Below are 17930 nucleotides of genomic sequence, written 5' to 3'. Positions count from 1 at the left end.
GCTAATTCACGTGGCTGGAAAGTTAAATTGTGACAGGGATATCTTGGACATGTTACCAGAATGAAGATGAACAATATTCATTAGACATAGGTTATGTGGTTTTCATCCAGGCATTCAGCAAGGTAGCTGCTGGCCATATTGACATTCTGGAATCATAGGCTGTATGATATCTGGAGAATGGCTCTAGCTGAAGGACACACATGAATGGACTGTTGCCCAACTGGAAGCTTTCAGGTGGCTGAGAGAGGCCTTGAACTTCAGTTATGTTCTGTTGGACATCTTGAATGACGACATGGTGATTAGATTTAGGATCCAAAAAGTTATGGAAAAGCCTGGAGCAAAGTAAAGTTTAGCAAAGATCAATGCAAAGGTCTTCTCTTGGGTCTAAACCACAGGATGGTGGAAAATGTGCTTGTGGGAAGCTCTTAAAGAAAGCACCATATAACAAAGAAACATCGTTTCATGGGTCAGAGTACACTGAAGGCATTAGGTGCCATTCTGGATAAACTGTGAAGAAGGAGGAAGTTAACGAAGCGGAAGTGTATTGAAAGCAGAGTGGCCAGGATGGTGGAGGAACTCAAAGCCACACCACACGAGTATTGTTTTAACAGAACACAGCTCCAGGCATGGAGAAGAGAAGACTGGACAGGTCAAGTATTATCAGCACTTACAGTGCTGTTGTATAGAAAAGGGATTAAGTTTTTCTCCATGGTAGAGGGGCACTTGAACATGTGGGTAGATGGTATAGTGAGACATTTCAGCTTGTAAGTAACGAGTAGCTTTAAATGTCAGAGCTGTCAATGAACAGGTAGAGACTGGATGATTACGTGGAAGGTGTTTCTAGCATCAGTGCCTATCTTCAAACACTGAGATTCTGTGCTTCATAGATCCCTCTCCTGCCCTTTAAATATTTGACATTTTATCATCACCAGCCTCATTTTTATATGGGGTGCCAATATTGGAAATCATTCTTTTTATGTGATTAAGATGATTCTGAAGATCTGCAGCAGAGTTCAACCAAAGTGTACTTTGTACATTGATTTAATAGGTAAGAGCTGGAAGCTCACAAATGCCACACGCAAATTTTCTCTTAATGAGCTCTAAATATGGATTTGGAGCTAATTGTTCTGGCACTTATTTCAGTGGGGATGAAGCACTGACCAAACATATTTCAAAGTGAGGAAGAGGATGTATTAGCATCATATCCAGGAAAATGAGCAACAACATGCAAAGAATTTGGAAAAGGAGGACATTCCATCTCAAGCCTCAAGGAAGAAAGAGACTGTTGGCTGAATCCTTATGTGGAAATAATAGAACTGTGAAAATAATTAGTGTTAACTCAAGTATAGCACCGAATTTCCAGTGAGGGTCATTTTTTCAAATAAACTTTTATTGTTTCAGGATAATGTACAGACAGAAAAGTGCACAAATTATAGTAGTACAACCACAGAATTACCAGGAGCAACCACCCAGACCAGGAGATAGCACAGAAGTCCCCCTTCTTTCAGTTACTCCTCTCATTTATCCCAGAGGTAACAACTACCTGATTTATAATATCATATCAGTTTTGCCAGTATTTAAATTTTGTATGAACATAATCACACAGTGACTTCTTTTGTGTCTGGCTTCTTTTTATTAATACATTGTTTGCAAAACTCATCTATGGTTTTGCATGTAGCAGTACTTCATTCATGTTCATGGTAAGAGCAATTCTATACATCCCACTTTTTTCTGATAATACGTTTTATTTTTGATTGACATCTGGGAGATTTTAGACTTGGGCTGTTATACCTACTGCTGTCTCAAACATTCTTGTAACATTTTTTGGAACACATATATACGCATTTTTTGTTGGGTGTGTATCTAGGAATGCAATCGCCAGTTCATGAGATATGTGTATACTCAGCTTTAGAAGTAAAGCTTTAGTTGTGCCATGTTTCCACCCCTTCTAGTAGTATATGAATATTCTATTCACTCCACACCCTCTGCAACACTTGGTATTTTGAGTGTTTATTGACATATATATACTAATATGTATAAAATAGATAACTAATAAGAACCCGCTGTATAAAAAATTTTTTTTTTAAATTTCAGCTATCTGGTGTATAGTTAGTGATATTCCATTGCAGTTTTTATTTGCATTTCCCAAATCACTAATAAGAGTGACCAACATTTTGTGGGTTTATTGGGAAATTTTTTGCAAATTGTCTGTTCATGTATTTTGTGTATACTAACTTTATTGTATTATCTGTCTTTTTCTTATTGATATATATTTGATATGAGTCCTTTGTCAGTTATATGAACTACAAAAATCTGGAATTTTTATGTATAAAATCAGGGCTCTTGCAAATAAAGATAGTTTCATTTCTACTTTTCCAATACTTATACCTTCTATTGATTGTCTTGCCTCATCACACTGGGTTAAGATAGATCCTAGATTAGAATGCAATGTTGAATAGTATTCTAATAGTCAGAAGTCATCCTTGACTTATACCTGATATCAAAAGAAAAGCTTTCAATATTTTCCACTGAAGCATGATGTTTGCTATAAAATGTTGTAAACATCCTTCTATTCTTAGTTTGTAGGTTTTCTTTTCTAAAATCACAGATGGATGCTGAATTTTACTGAGTGATCTTTCTGCCTTTATTTGAGATGATTATGATTCTTCTCCTCTATTCTGTTGCTGTGGTGAATTGCATTCATAGATTTTCACATGTTATACCAGCTTGCCCTCCTGGAATAATTGTATTATCATTTGTATATATCACTGGATTTGCTTTGCTATCATTTTGTAAGAGTTTTGTATCTATATAAACAAGAGAGTGGGCTCCCTTAGGTCCTTTAATGTAATGTTCTTACCAGTATTTGCTACCAAAGTTACAAGGACCTCAAAATATGACTTGGGAATTTTTTCCTCTTTTTCTGTCTCTGGAATAGTATATGTAAGATTGATTTTTATTTCTAAATGTTTGGAGGAATTCACTAGTAAAACTGCCAGGCTTGGAAATTTGTTTTCAAAGGATGTTAGTTACAGATTCAATTTCTTTACTACATATTAAACTATTTGTATTTTACATTTCTTCTTGTGGTATTTTGGCAGTTTTGGAAAATTATGGCTTTTCAAACCATTTAATTGTTTCATTGAAATTATTACTCTAAAATTGTTATGATATCCTCTTGTTTTCATTTTCTTCACTGTGGGATCTGTACTGAAATCCCTCCCTCGAATAAAATCATTCTTGATATTTGTGTTTTGTGCCCTCTTTCTTTTTTTCTTGACCTGTCTTTTAGGGATTTATCAAATTTTAAAACCAACTTTTTTTTTAAAACCAACTTGTATATTGATTTTCTCCAGTGCATGTTTGTTTAATATTTTATTGATTTTTGCTTTTATTTTTATTATTTGTTTCTATTTGTTCTCCCTAGGTTTATTTTTCTTTTAACTTATGGAGATGGATGCTTGGAGAATTTATTTTCAGCTTCACTCCTAATATAAGCATTTAAGTATGGTGTTAATTGTGTTCTGAAAGATTTGACAAGTTGAAGTTTCATTATCATTCAAAGAAAAAGTTTCCTAATTTTCATTTGTATTCATTTTTTTTAGCCTTTGAATTATTTAAAAGTACTTATATCAAGAACTTTTCTAACATAAGGAAGTTTTAATATTATCTTTTTGTTATTGATTTCTAGCCTAACTGTACTGTTGTCAGAAAATATACTCTGTATAATTTTAGTTTTTAGATCTTTGTTGAGATTTCCTTTATACCCATCACTTAGTTAACTGGTTTGACATTTGATGTGAATTTTGCTCTTGCTGGATACAGGGTATGTATATTAGGTCAAGTTTATTGATGGCATTGTTAAAAATCTCCTATATCCATGTGGAATTTTTGTCTGCTTGGTCTATCAGTTACTAAGAGACATCTGTTAAAACTCTCCCTATGATAATGGATTTGTCCATTTTCCTTTAAATTGTGTCATCATTTTGCTTTATATATTTTGAAACTACATTATTAAGTGTAAGAAATTTAGAATTGTAATATTTTAGAAAGATTATGGCATTTATCATAATGAAATTCCCATTGTTTATTGCCAGTAATGTCTCTTACTTTATTGTCTAATATCTCTGATAAATATATAGCTATACTGAACTTCTAAAAAATTTGTTTTCATGTTACATATTTTTTATTCTCTTATTTTAGCCTTTTTGTGTTGTTGTATTTCAGGTGTGTCTCTTTGAAACATTGAGTTGCATGTACTTTTTTCCATCTGATCTAAAAACCTTGTTTTTGACTGCTTACTTATTTACATATTATTATTATATTAAGGGTTTTAAAGTTACTTACTGACTCTCTGTTTTCTACTTGTCAACCCATTCTTTTCCTTTTCTTTGGGCTTTTTTTGGATTAATATTTTTATCATTTCTTTTTTTTCTATTTTATCTTGTTAATTATATGTTATGTCTTTATTATTTTAGCGGCTACCCCAGAGATTACAATGAGTATTCTAGACTGATTAAAGTCTAAAATAAATCTGTACTTCTACCACCACCAAGAAGATGTAGGGATTTTAGGACACTTTAATTGAATTTACCTTCTTCTCATGTTTTACTCTATTATTGTTATGTATTTTGGTTCCCCCAATATTTTGAACCTCACTAGGCATTATAATTATTGTTACCATAATATCTTCAAAATGTATTTAGGTTTACCCACGTGTTTACTCCTTCTTTTGCTCCTTCCTTTCTGCTTGCAGTTCTGGCTTCCATCTTGGATACACTTTTGCTCTTGAACAACTCCTGTTAGCTCCCTTAGTTCATGTCTGCAGGTTACAAATTATCTTATTTTTGGTTTGTCTGGAAATGTTATATATTGCCTTCAAGATAATTAGTATATTCATTGAATAAAGAATTTTAAGTTGGCAGTTATTTTCTTTCACAATTTTGAAGGTGTTCTTTCATTTCCTTTGGGTTTCATTGTTGAGGAGTTTGTTTTTACTCTTATTGTTGCTCCTTTAAAAATAATTTTCCCTCCTCAAACTGATTTTAAGATTGTTTCATTTGTTTGGTTTTTAGCAATTTTTCTAGATGTGGATTTTTTAACTAGGTGTGGATTTTTTTCATTTCTACCCTGTTTTAGGTGCATAGTGTTTCTTGAGTCTATGTCTTTTTAAAATTATATAATTAAAAAATTTATTACCTCTTTAAATATTGCTTCTGCCCAATTCTTTCTCTCCTCTCTTTCTAAAATACCAATTATGGGCATGTTAGAACTTTTCCCTTTGTCCTTTCCATTAAAAAAAAACCTTTTCCTGTGTCTTTTAGTCCCTCCTCTGTTCTTCAATCTGATGTTTTCTACTGAACTGTTCTAATTCTCATCTTCTGGGTCTAATCTTCTATTAGTCTCCCCCAAATAGTCCCCCTATTTGTAACTAGGTATTTAATTTTAGTTATTTTATCTCTCAGTTTCAGTATTTTATCTTTCAGTTTCAAAATGTCCATTTGATTTTAAAGATAGATTCCAGTATAACATACCAAAACCTCTACATTTTACCTAATTTCTTCAAACTATTAATCACAGTTATTTTAAAGTCCCTCAGCTCTGTACCTCCTTGTGCATGTTTCTATTTTCTATTTATTTTCATGAGTTTGGTTATTTAGTCTTATCTTCTGACATGCCTAGTAACATTTATTGAAATTTGGACATTGTACATAAAAAATTTGAGAGAAAATTTGTTGATCTGCATAGTGTTATCATCCTCCAAAAATGACTTTTGTTTGGGGCCGGAGATAGGCTGTTAAAATGGTGGTGAATTCCCTAATCTGTCCAATGATTATCTAATCATCTAATTTACTTGATTTAAATTGGGCTTCGGGCTTCCCTGGTGGCGCAGTGGTTGAGAATCCGCCTGCCAATGCAGGGGACACGGGTTTGAGCCCTGGTCCGGGAGGATCCCACATGCCGCAGAGCAACTAAGCTCGTGCGCCACAGCTACTGAGCCTGCGCTCTAGAGCCCGTGAGCCACAACTACTGAGCCCAAGTGCCACAACTACTGAAGCCCATGCGCCTGGAGCCCGTGCTCCACAACAAGAGAAGCCACCACAATGAGAAGCCTGCGCACCGCAATGAAGAGTAGCCCCCGCTCGCCGCAACTAGAGAAAGCCCGCACACAGCAACGAAGACCCAACACAGCCAAAAATAAATAAATAAAATAAATAAATTTATAAAAAATAAATAAATAAATAAATAAATTGGGCTTCAACCTTGTGATGGCACAGTATTTCTAGTTAATGCCTTCTCCTAAGGCGTAGCCCTGCAGGGGTTCTACCTGAAAGCTTAAGGTGACTATAAGGGCACCACCTCCTTGGTAATTTCTAGACTCTAATTTTGCTCCCTAACCCGAGTACCCTTCACTTCTGAGCTCCCTAGCTACCCTTTTCTGCTTGATTTCTCTGCTTCTCAGTGGCCAGTTATAAACAGGAGCACCTTGAGTACAAAAGAGTCAAAAATCAGGTTCACCTTTTGTACTTCTCTTCTCCTGGGGATTTGGTTTCTTCAGGTTCTCACTGCCTGGCCAGCTTTCTAAAGCCAATAGAATTTATATGCTATCCAATTTTTTTTAGTTCTTCTCAGAGGGTGGGTTTGTCTATAACAGTCTTCTCTACCATAAATAAAAATTGAAATTCCTCCAGCATGAGTTATTTTGAAGCATATAACATTTTTATTCCTATAACACAAATGGTGCACACCTGCCGAAATTGAAGACTTTCCAGATGTAGAATACTTCCCTTGCAACTGAAAAAACAAAATCAGGTGCATTTATAACATTATGTTTGAAATGAGAAATGTGAACAATGAGTAACAAGAGCTGCAAAATGTTTGCCTAGAATATTAGTATTCCAGCATTGCAAAGGAGACCACAAATCACCTGAAGTTACCAAAATCATAATTCTAATTTGGGCCTTTAACGTAGAGAGAACTCAAGGACGGTACAAGTTTGATGCTCCCGTAATTTTTTTTTAAATAAAGAAATGTCAAATTAGAGTTTAAAAATTCGAGTGGTGTTTAAAATGTTGATATTTAATAAATTAGCATTCTAAACTCACAGATTTCTATATGTTATTAGGTGATTTACAAGATAATTACAATTGATAAAATATTAATTTATAGTGTTGCATAAAATGGCAGGCAAGTTAGAGCAGTTTGAGGAACTTAGTTTTCTTTCAACATTTGCAGTCTATCTTCATGACTGTGTGCAGAGCTTCTTTTTTTTGTTTGTTTTTTGTTGGGTTAAGCTATTTATTTACCATTTATGGTTCTCTTTCTGTCTTTCTGCGGATTCAGGTTATCATGCAGTGTCATTTTATTCTAATACAGCTTTGTTCTCACTGCCTTATTTGTGCCATATCATCAAATATATGATATTTCTTTATGTTATATACAGGACAATCCAAATATAGTCATATTGTATTTTTTTGTTTTTTGTTTTGTTTTTTCTTTTATAAACCACTTTATTGAGATAATATATCACACAATTCTCCCATTTAAAGTACACAATTCAATGGTTTTTAGTATATTCACAGACCTGTGCAACCAACACCAGAACCAATTTTAGAACATTTTCATCAACACAAGAAATAATCCCACCCCCCCATGAGCAGTCATTCCTCATTCCTGTCACCCCAGTCCCTGGTCACCACTGCAGAGCTTCTTTTGAAGATAATGTTAAGGGTCTAAAAAACGAGGCTGTGGACAAACACACTCCCCTCCTCTGGCACTGTAATAGACTCTGGTTCAAATATCCTCTTTCTTAACTCTAATTAAATGAGCTGATGTTAGTGTCATGTTTCAGTCAATATTATATATCAATGACAGAGCTAATCACCAAAATACATTACAAGAGTAGGAGTCCTAGGTCCCCAGTGGGGTATAGAACAACTGCGGAAATTTTCTGAAAGGAAATTATATATATATATATTCTTCCACCCTAAACACAGCACACAGTTCATCTTCTCTTTGCGGTTTTGATAATATCACTGTCTTTCCCCCTCATTCTCTACAAAATTCAGTTTGAATAATTTTTTTAAAATGGATTCTCACAGTAGTCCTAAAACCTTAAAAAAATATTTCTTGACAGTTGGCCTTCCTATAATTTTGCAACTTGGACTGTTCATCTTTAAGAGCTCGGTTTTTCAATGTTAGTGTGCTTGAAATGGTCTTGAGGTTTTGTGGTTGCTGTTGATTCTCTGCAGAACTTAACTTAAAACACTAGCTTCCTTTTGTTTGGTGAACCGGCCAGGCCCTGTGAGTGCATGCAGACTGTGGAAGTGCCCAAGCAGCCTTGCCATTAAAAAAGAATCAGATTTGGAATTCAGACAGATGGCCTAACTCTGCACATTTCCCTGAGAAACCTGGCTTTTTCAGGTAAGTGCAAAAGACTTGGGCTGGGGGGCATGTAAATAGAGGTTATGCATAAAGAGAGCATGCCAGACTTACCAATGTAGTTCTAATTCAGAATCTCCAGACAGTCTTACTGTAAAAAACAAGCTTATGGGACGAAGTGAGGGAGTGGCATGGACATATATACACTACCAAACGTAAAATAGATAGCTAGGGGGAAGCAGACGCATAGCACAGGGAGATCAGCTCCGTGCTTTGTGCCCAACTAGAGGGGTGGGATAGGGAGGGTGGGAGGGAGACGCAAGGAGGAGATATGGTGATCTATGTATACATATAGCCGATTCACTTTGTTATACAGCAGAAACTAACACACCATTGTAAAGCAATTATACGCCAATAAAGATGTTAAAAAAATATATTGAAAAAAACTGCAAGCTTATCGACTCTGACCACAACTCCTCCTTTATAGAAACAATTGTTTTGTTCTTCCTGTGTAGTACACACTACTCCGAGTTTGACACCTAATTTTTATTAGTCGTTAAATATGGACAAAAATGTTTTCAAAATCGATCAAAAAAAAAAAAGGACTCTGGCTAAAAACCTCATAGAAGTTTTTAGGGGATCTGGTATTGCTTTCACATATTATTCATATGTTTATCTTTTAAGTAGTTTTATTATTTTTTATTATGAAAATCTTTAAACTCTATTATTGCTAATATTGTCATATATAGTTTGAAACCATTCTGGCAGCCCTAATTGATACAAGAAAACAATCAATAGCAATCAGGTACTTTGAAATTTCTAAAAGAATATATTCAAGATAGCATGTGTGATTTTGTGATAATGGTTATCATAATTCTTTGCATTCCATTTTTACAGTATTACATGACAGGAGGAATCTGAAAATAACTTTAAAAATCACTTAATTAGAAGTTAACAACAGCATCTGTTCAAATATTTTCCTTAAGTAAGTTCCTTCCATACCATTATTTTCTTTCACAAGAAGTATTGCATTTCAAACATGTGGAATGGAAAATAATGCAAAGTTTAAAAAAGTAGTCAGTAATGCACAGCCTGAGTTTCACAGGCTTGCTTCTTTAACAAATTTGTAATATGATTTTGGATAGGTCATTTAGTTCTCTGGATTTCAACTTCCTGCAAAAATGTCCAATTATTTATCTAAGAAATTGTTTATCAGTACTCCAGATTTACAACTCCTTGTTTTCTTTTTTATTGGGTTTAAATCAATCAGTCAACAGTTTAATTGATCAATAGGAGTAATGAGAGACCAATGGATGAGAAATCAGGAGGTATGAATTCTAGTCCTCTGTTTTCTAGTAATTGGCTGAGTGATTTAGAAGAAATTTTCTGACCATTCTAGGGCAAGGATTGGTAAATTTTTTCTATAAGGACTAGATAGTAAATAGTTTAGGTTCTGCAAGCCAAAAGGCAAAGTTGAAGATAATATACAGGCTCTTACATAACTGTTTAAAATGTAACTATTTGAAAATGTAAACGCCATTCTTAGCTCAGGCTGTACAAGAAGAAGAAATGAAGAAGGCTGGATTTGGCCTCAGGGCCATAATTTTCCAATCCCAGTTCTTGGCAATGATTTTTAACAGTTATAAAATGGAAGATATAGACTAGATCATGTGACCCCAAAGGAGTTTATGGATGATACTTAAGGTAATCCACCAATCCCCTAACATTGTATACAAAAATCTGAGTGTTTGTAAATATGTGCTTTTTTAATGGGAAAAAAGTTCCACAGATTTCATTAGATTTTCAAAGTGCTCTAAAACCCAGTTAAGATTAAGGACCACAGGACTAGCTGATTCCTAAAAGCTGATTCCTAAAAATTCCAAATCTAAACTTCAAGGGAATGCTTATTGGGTGTCTACCACATCTAAGCCTCTGTGCTGGCACCATAAGAGATGTTAGCATATTATGACTAAAATAACACATCAAAAATATTTTAAAGTATATTTGAATATGCACAAATCAGTGATATCCTTCCAAGTAATAAGCTTGAGAAAAATTCTGTAATTGGTCAAACATTTCTGAAATATTGCTTTGCAAAATGTCTTCAAATCTATTATGAGTTATGTCAAAATATTCATCAAATAGTCTCATTGTCCTATCTTGTTTTTGATGACAATGGCATTATTCATGACAATCATAATCAAACTTAATCTAAGCAGAGTCTCTTTCCTAAAAATATGATTTCCTTAAGGGCAGGAACTATGCTTTTTTTTTATCTTTGTATTCTGGAATGCTGTTTGTCACATACTGAGTACTCAACATCTCTGGAATGAATATATTAATGAATGAAAAGATAAAGACACTGTCATTAAGATTATGTACAATAAATACCAAAGGCTCTGAACCCCAAATGCCCTAAAAACAGTAGTTACTAAGTCCAAAGATTGCTTTTCTTTTCAACTTTGGACGTAACTGGGATTTCAAAATACTTGGTCAACTAAAGATTGCAGTTCCTGGAGATTAAGCCATTTTTTAAAAAGAGTGAAGTCTGTTGAATTTAATTCACACGTTACAGATTTTCCAGTAACTTAGCCTCTGGGATCGAGGGACTGGAGAGTGAAGTTTTGTTAATGAATAGCAGCATTCTCAGCATCAGGTAGGAAGTTGTACCACCTGAGCATTACCCATAAATGGAAGGTTTTCCTGGGCAATCCAAAAGTTAGATCTAATAGAGTTTAGGATATCACTCTGCTCCCTGACAAAGAAGTTCAGCCTGACCTCCAGTGCATGGTTAATTGACGATGCCAAAATCTGAGCACTGTTGGCTGGGGAGTCCCCACAGCTACAGGGGGTGGGAAATGACTTGAGATCCAAACATACCTCTCTTCTCTCTCTAGGAATAATTTCATTTTCTGAAAGAGAAATTCAATCTACAATAGCTGGTTTGTGGTTCATTCAATTCTTTAGGTAAATTTAAATACGAAGATTGAAAAAAAATTAAGAAATGTTTAAAGAAAAGACTACAGAGCTTTGTATAATCTGGTGCTATGCCTGAACATCCTTATTCTAAAGGGTGCGCCCTACTTCCTCCCCTCCCTTCACTCCCCCTCTGCCTCAGAAACTGTGAGGGAAATAGCAACTTGCTGTTCACTTTGGGGTGTAATTATAGAGTGTGCCTGTGCAGTATCTGTGCATTAAGTGATATCATTTGTTCAATTATCAATATTTAGAGGTTTTGCATATCACTGGATCTCCTTAGAGATTAAGACTAGTCAGAGTCCCAAAACCAAAAGCTTCATACATGGAATCTCAAACATATAGCTCATTTCTGTTCTTGGTCCAAGGTCTCGCTTAAGTGATGACGAGGAGCTCAGTCCCCTCCCGAAGATTTCTGGAGACCTGGTTTCCACGTTCTACAAATCCACGACAGTGGGTGCCCCTCAATCTAACTGCTGCCCTCATGTCTATCTGAATATCATCTCTCCACCTCTCTGGTCCACTTTATTCCAACAGGTGGACAAGGTCCCTTCGGTTTCCTCTCAAACACAACTAACTTGAATCTGTGACGTGCTTTTTTGGGGCAAACTCTTTCTTAAAGGACCAGATAATCAATATTTTAGGTTTTGAGGGCCATACAATCTCTGTTGCAACTACTTAGTTCTCCAGTTGTAGTATGAAAACAGCCAGAGATGATACATAAATAAATAGGCATTGCTGTGATCAGATAAAAACTTTACAAAAACATGTGGCTGGGGGCTTCCCTGGTGGCGCAGTGGTTGAGAATCTGCCTGCCAATGCAGGGGATACGGGTTCGAGCCCTGGTCTGGGAGGATCCCACATGCCACGGAGCAACTAGGCCCGTGAGCCACAACTACTGAGCCTGCGCGTCTGGAGCCTGTGCTCCGCAACAAGAGAGGCCGCGATAATGAGAGGCCCGCGCACCGCGATGAAGAGTGGCCCCCACTTGCCGCAACTAGAGAAAGCCCTCGCACAGAAACAAAGACCCAACACAGCCATAAATAAATAAATAAATTTAAAAAAAAGATGCCTTGCTTATTAAAAAAAAAAAAAAAGAAACAAAGACCCAACACAGCCAAAAAATAATAATAATAAAAATAAATAAATAAAATAAATAAATTAAAAAAAAAAACATGTGGCTGGCCCATGGACTATAGTTTTCTGGCCCATGAATTATATGAAGACTTGATAACAGCTTAAGAAATTAAAATGTTTTAGAAAGAAATGAAAAACTCAAAGTTAGAGATCACCTGCTAGAGGCATCAGCACTTCTTCCCAGCAGCCATTCTCATTAGCCCTGGTTTGAGGCCATGCTGCTGAGGCCTACTTATCATCCTGGGCAGAGGTCTTCTCTCCTCCTTATCTTTACATCCACAAATTCAAGTCTCTTCCTTCCTATGTTAATCCCCAGTTAGAGGGTGTCAAAAATAAGTTCATATCATAATTATCTCTGAAGAGCAAGACCCATTGAACAGAATTGTGGTCCATCTAGGTCTGAAGCATCTCCAGTACTCATAGTGTCACTTACCTTCCATTTGTACAGCTAAAAGGCTCACCAAAATTATGCTTTCTTGACTAAATGGAGAGTCCACCCTAAAAAACTCTTTTCCTGTTTCTTCTTAAAATTTTGGTAAAGTATACATAACAGAAAATTTACCATTTTAACCATTTTTACGTGTACAGTTCGTTGGCATTAAGTACATTCACATTATTGTGCAACCATCGCCACTACCCATCTCCAGAACTTTTTCATCATCCTGAACTGAAACTCTGTACCTCTTAAACAATAACTCCCCATTCCTCCTACCCCAGCCTCTGGTAACAACCATTTTACTTTATGTCTCTTTGAGTTTGACTATTTTAAGTTATTCACATAAATGGAACCATAATATCTGTTCTTTTGTGTAAAAAGCAAATTCTTCCTTCTATTCTTAGAATCACATGAAAAAATAAACTGCCTATCTATTCTGGCTTCCAGCTATCTCTGGTCTAGAAATATTGGGGACTAGTCTGAGAACACCTGACTGTATACTTTTCATAAATTATATCCCACTATTCTCCAGTCTGTTTCCTCTGCATCAACTATTAGGACATCTCCTCTTTCCTCAAATGCACATCACACATTATTTTCTTTGGACTATTGTGATCCACACCTTTAATGCCACCAAATTACAATGGTTTTAGGAGCTCTGTGAACCAGGGGCAGAGCAATATGTTTATTTCTTATTATTTCACAGCAGATACAGTGGCACTCATGTAATTAATTCAGCATAGACTGCATAAGATTATTTTAGTGCAGGTCTTATCTTTTCCTAAACTGTAATCTCTTTGCGAAGTCATGACCCTATCAAGCACAGACTGTATTCTATGCAAGGGCTTAATTTAGAGAAACTTTAATTGGTATTTGAACATGAGATTCAGGAATTAAGAAAAAAATTGTCACATTCATCAATTCCCTCCCCCCTTTCTCCCTCTCTCTCTCTGTCCATACTCCATTAAACATAATCTAACCTACAAACATCTCTACCAAGAGCAAAATTGTTAAACTGGTCTGTTTCAGATTTCTTCCCATGAAGAAAATTTGACATAAAACACTTCAGTTTCTCTTAATTGAATTTTCAGAAAAAAATTTTAATAGGAATATAGGAATTATTATATCTACTTCACTCTTTATAATATTATAGAGAGAAAGACATATAGAAATATTCAAAGATGTTTATGATTCCTGCTTTCCAGGAGACAATAATATAGTTGGAGAGACACAATTTATCCATGTAAAACAAATGCAAAGGTCATAAGTCATTATGAGACTCTATATTTGTCAAATGCTTTGTAGCTTATAAGGAGGAGGTAGGTATATTAATCTTTATTTTACTATTAATTTTTTCAGAAACTTTAATTAAGAGAACGTGAAAGTTTAATGTCGAATTTTCTTTATGGGAAAAGATCTGGAACAGACCAATTCTAAGACTTTTCTCTTGGCAGAGGCGATTACAGAAAAAAAAAAGTGGTTAGATAATCTTTATTAGATCACATAAAAGGAAAAAGAATAAGTACAAATCATTAGTCAAATGATTGGATGGGTAACTAGTTTTCTAAAACAGGTCTTTAATACCATTAGGTCTTATTAGAAAAAATTTAAAGTGTTTTATCAAGAAAGCTAATTGTTTTCCAGAAGAACATGTGAACTGGATTACACAGAAAACTCTGTCCTAGGCCAGGTTTGAGACTATTTCTCCTTTATACTGCAAATGATGAAATCAAGGCTTAAGGTCACCTGGATACCCTGGCAGATCAGGAGAGTGAATTTTGTCTTCAAGTCCTGAATTTTCCCCATCAGCCTCCATACTCAGGCATGAGTTGTGTGAGGCAGACTCTGAGTGCTGGGGTAATTCAGTGAGGAGGAATGTCCCTGAAGACAGAGAGGTCTGAAGGTTCAGACTCTTAAATGAGACTTGATGTGTGAATGAAATTTGGATAAACAACAAGGAATATGACACTCAGTTACATTAGTGATTCTCAAGGTGAGTCTGTATTGGAATCACCTGAACAGCTTGTTAAGGGCACCAATATCAAGATCTCCCCATAGATTCTGATCCAGGGGTCTGAGGTGGGGCTCTGGACATCAGTGGTTTGACTGATCTCCCTGGGTGATTCTGAAGGCTTGTGGTTGGGTGGTTGGTTCTTTCTCATCCCATATTCCTAACCTTGTATTTTAAGTGCTAACAGCAGGGACATAACTACCAGCTGCTCCGAGGGCTTAAGTCTGAGAGGAGGAATGGAGAAGTTTCTAAGATGTTCAGAAAGACAATCTATGCATCCTGGCCCCAGTGCCCAGCACTGTGTGATACATACAAGAGAGGCTGTCACAGGGGGAGACATAGGCTTTATTCCTTACTAGATTGGCTTTCTTTATAAAAAGTTGTGATTCTCTCAACCGTTACACACTTCTAAGTGACACACACATCTTCCATGCCCCAGACCTTGGTCAGCTTCAACAATCCTTAGCTTCTTCTGTCAGTAAAAGGTAGATCACAATATCTAACTCAAATGAGAATTATAAGAATCGAAAGAAATAATGTTTGAAAAATGCCTAGGACATAGTATTATTCAGTAATTATTACTCTTCTTCCCTGCTACCACCATTGTACAGTTTATAGTTTTTATAATACAAATAAAACAAACTGAAACTATTCGTATCTCACTGTCAATGACTTTCAGCCAAAGACCACAGGGACACCCATAGTTGGACAACTTGGGTTTATGATTCATTGCAGGTAGGGAGAGCACACACCATGGGGAACCATGGGAACCTCAGTAACGCAGTGTTAGAAACAATCTATTATAGGGTTTGAGCATTCATGGGGTGATTCAGGGGAGTGTCTAAGGATGTGGGGCTTCATTCTGTACTAGATGCTGTCATAAGGCAGAAACAATTTTATGCTCAATGAAGAAAAAGAAGTCATTAATTTTAATCAGGAAAGGGAGTATTTGGTATTTTATGGATGGCCCCGTGACCTTGTTTTTGTCTATGCTTAGATAAAATTACACAGGGACCTTGCTTTGTTTTTTTTTTTTGATACAGCAGGTTCTTATTAGTTATCCATTTTATACATGTTAGTGTATACATGTCAATCCCAATCTCCCAATTCATCCCACCACCACCACCACCACCCCGTTTCCCCTCCTTGGTGTCCATACGTCTGTTCTCTACATCTGTGTCTCTATTTCTGCCCTGCAAACCAGTTCATCGTACCATTTTTCTAGATTCTATATATATGTGTTAATATACGATATTTGTTTTTCCTCTTTCTGACTTACTTCACTCTGTATGACAGTCTCTAGATCCATCCACGTCTCTACAAATGACCCAATTTCGTTCCTTTTTATGGCTGAGTAATATTCCATTGTATATATGTACCACATCTTCTTTATCCATTTGTCTGTCGATGGGCATTTAGGTTGCTTCCATGACCTGTCTATTGTAAATAGTGCTGCAAGGGGACCTTGTTTTGTCTCATTTTATCAGAGTGACTGTACCTGAGAGACCCCCCTTTCTCTTTCTTTCTTCTGAGATGAAACAGAATAGAAATTTAAATTTCTATTTAAATTTATTTAAATAGAAAGAGTGAACATTTTGGGGGCACTTACTAAATCATGCTTAGCTTTAATCCTCCCAACAATCTCACATGTATATTATCTACATAAGGGGGGATTTGAAGCCAGATCTGACTTCTAACTACAGAAGCTTCCAGTCTGGTGTGCTACCACCTTGTTGAGCTGTGCTTTGGTCACCATTGGAGACCATGAATAAATTCCTGCCCATCACTCTAAATGGATCACACTCAAGTTTACTTACAACAGAAAAAAATTCTTTGATCTATAATCAAATACTGGCAACATTTTTTGTTGTTGTTATAAAATAACAGATAGTAAATATTTTGAGTTTTGTAGGCTACACCATCCCTATCATGACTACTCAACTGCCACTGTAGCAGGAAAGCAGCCACAGATCATACTTGAACAGATGAGCATGGCTGTGTTCTAATGAAACTTTACTTATAAAATTGGTTGGCAGGTGGGATTTGGCCCTTGGGCTGTAGTTTGCAAACCCATGCTCTAGATTACAAGTAGCCAGAAATCCCAAATCAATTTGACTTTTTAAAATTGTATTTTACATTTTGAATAATTAAATATGTGTAAATTGTTAATTTTAAAAATTGTAACTATGTGTAATAGTTAAATATTTGTAGATATAAATGGGTTTATTTAATCTGGGGTTTATTTATTTAAATAAACTGCCAATTTCTAGGCATGATAAAGAATCAGAATGGATAAAAAAAAAAAAAAAAAAAAAATCAGAATGGTGCCTCATACCATTTGCTTCTCTGATCCTGTATAGTGAGAACCGGAGCTTGAGAGGCCAAAGGGCCTAACAGGTAGTCCATGCCTCCTTTCATTATTTCTTAAAGGATAACTCTTGTTAGCTAAAATGAAGCTCAGGGAGTTGAACACTTGTCCTCAATTATCCAGATTATGGTAGAGCTGGTGTTAAGCCCCACAGTCTTTTCATTACACCCTATGCCTCAATTTTAGTAAATTATTGAATTGATGGCTTGGAAGCATACTAAGATGCTTGGGTCGCTTTCTGAATCATCAAAGAAAAATTATATGATCAGAATAAACTTAGTGCAACGTGTATTTTGTTACAGTTTAACTCTGAAAAATTTGGGTTAGGGGGCGAATGTGGAAACTGAAATTCAGTAGCATAGCATCGGAAGGGCATTGCATGTCCAGCCTCAACACCCAATTCCCTTTTTACAGATTTCTCTTTCAGCAAGGCATAACATAGTGTCTGAGGTAAAAAGAAAAAAAAGATCACCTACCATCAGCATGTCACATTGTCTTCATTCGTGACTTGAGGGTGGAAAGATGGGGTGAGGCATATCACAGGAGATGTTCTACTCTGAATCTTCCCAAGCACGTGTGATGCCACTGCTCTGATGAAAAGGGATTTTAAATTAGAATCT

The 17930-nt window shown here is 35.8% G+C and overlaps 1 protein-coding gene across 4 annotated transcripts in view; it reads right to left on the bottom strand.

Moving 5' to 3' along the window:
• Positions 1-17930, bottom strand: part of ELMO1 (engulfment and cell motility 1) — a 783505-nt gene that overhangs the window by 683051 nt on the left and 82524 nt on the right. For all 4 annotated transcript variants that reach the window (XM_059933596.1, XM_059933593.1, XM_059933602.1 and 1 more), the window contains exon 3: positions 17787-17900. The gene's annotated coding sequence lies outside the window, so the exon portion shown is untranslated. The remainder of the gene's footprint in view (positions 1-17786; positions 17901-17930) is intronic.

The sequence above is a fragment of the Balaenoptera ricei genome, chromosome 9 (assembly GCF_028023285.1).
Source record: "Balaenoptera ricei isolate mBalRic1 chromosome 9, mBalRic1.hap2, whole genome shotgun sequence".
Taxonomy (NCBI): Eukaryota; Metazoa; Chordata; class Mammalia; order Artiodactyla; family Balaenopteridae; genus Balaenoptera; species Balaenoptera ricei.
This window is presented reverse-complemented; position numbering and strand designations above follow the sequence as displayed.